Genomic DNA, 398 nt, shown 5'->3' with positions numbered 1-398 from the left:
TCTGCACCGGGGGAGAAGGGGGTGAAGGGAAGGGGGTACCCCAAAAAACGCGCAACGCCTCGCCTTTTCGGCCAGGCTGAGAGTTGCTGGGGGTGGTGGGGGGAAGAATGCAATGAAAGGGTGGGGGGAGGCCGCAGCCCCCGGCCCCTCGGGGATCGGCTCTCCTCGGGCGGGGAGAGGAGGTGGGGGCCGCTCGGCGCCTCTGCAGCTCCGGGAGGGTTTGCATTGGCCGCTCTGCGTCTGGGGAGGGGGGGAGGCTGCCTGCAACCCCCCCCTCTTCTCTCCAGCCCCTCCTCTCCCTGGCGGGAGGGGGGCCCGGGGGGGGCGAGCTGCAGCCCGGATATTTGGGGGAGGGGGCGAGCGCAGCCCCCCCACCCCCGTGTGCCGGGGGGGGGGGG

This window comes from Oxyura jamaicensis, chromosome 15 (genome assembly GCF_011077185.1).
Source record: "Oxyura jamaicensis isolate SHBP4307 breed ruddy duck chromosome 15, BPBGC_Ojam_1.0, whole genome shotgun sequence".
In the NCBI taxonomy this organism is placed as follows: Eukaryota; Metazoa; Chordata; class Aves; order Anseriformes; family Anatidae; genus Oxyura; species Oxyura jamaicensis.
This window is presented reverse-complemented; position numbering follows the sequence as displayed.